The sequence below is a fragment of the Sciurus carolinensis genome, unplaced genomic scaffold, assembly GCF_902686445.1.
Source record: "Sciurus carolinensis unplaced genomic scaffold, mSciCar1.2, whole genome shotgun sequence".
NCBI classification, from domain to species: Eukaryota; Metazoa; Chordata; class Mammalia; order Rodentia; family Sciuridae; genus Sciurus; species Sciurus carolinensis.
Genome location: NW_025920176.1, coordinates 983,964 through 985,072, shown reverse-complemented (window position 1 = coordinate 985,072; position 1,109 = coordinate 983,964).

Here is a 1,109-nt window from a genome sequence, read left to right as displayed (position 1 = left end):
GAGAAATCTCAAATTAATAAAATTTTTGGTAATAAACAAAATATGACAGACACCATGGAAATATATAACAAAATTAGGAGCTAATTTGAAAATCTGTACTACAAGAAAAATAGAAAATATTGAAGACATTTACATTTTTAGAAACATACGATCCTCCCAAGCTGAATGAGAAAGTCATACACAATTTAACCAGATCAATTTCCAGTACCAAAATAGAAGAAGTCATCAAAAGCCTACCAACCAAGAAAAGCCCAAGACCAGATGGATTCTCAGTAGAGTTCTACAAGACCTTCAAAAAAGACCTCATCCATTACTCATCAAAGTATTCCAGGGAATAGAAAAGGAGGGAATCCTTCCAAACTAATTCTATGAAGCAGTATCACTCTGATACCAAAACCAGACAAAGACACGTCAAGGAAAGAAAATTTTAGACTGATATCTCTGATGAATAAAATGCAAAAATCCTTAACAAAATTTTAGCGAATCTCATACAAAAATATATAAAGATAGTGCACCATGATCAAGTGGGGTTCATTCCAGGAATGCAAGGTTGGTTCAACATCTGGAATCAATAAGTGTAATTCATCACATCAATAGACTTGTAAAGAGTTATATGATTATTTCAATAGATGCATTCAACAAAATGCAACACCACTTCATATTCAAAGCATGAGAAAACATAGGGACAGTAGGAACATACCTTAACATTGTAAAGGATATTTATGCTAAGCCCACAGCCAACATCATTCTTAATGGAGAAAAACTGAAACATTTTCTTTAAAAACTGCCCTCTTTCACACTTCTACTCAACATCATCCTAGAAATACTAGCCAGATCAATTAGAAAGACCAAAGAAATTAAAGGAATATGAATAGAAAAAGAAATAAAAGTATCACTATTTGTAGATGACATGATTCTACATTTAGAGGATCCAAAAAACTCCACCAGAAAACTTCTAGACCTAATAAATGAATTAATCAAAATAGCAGAATAAAAATCTACATGCAAAAATCTAAGGCATTTTTATTCTTAAGTGATGAAACATCTAAAAAAATGAGAAAAAACAACTCTGTTTACAATGGCCTCATTAAATTAAAATACTTGGGCAT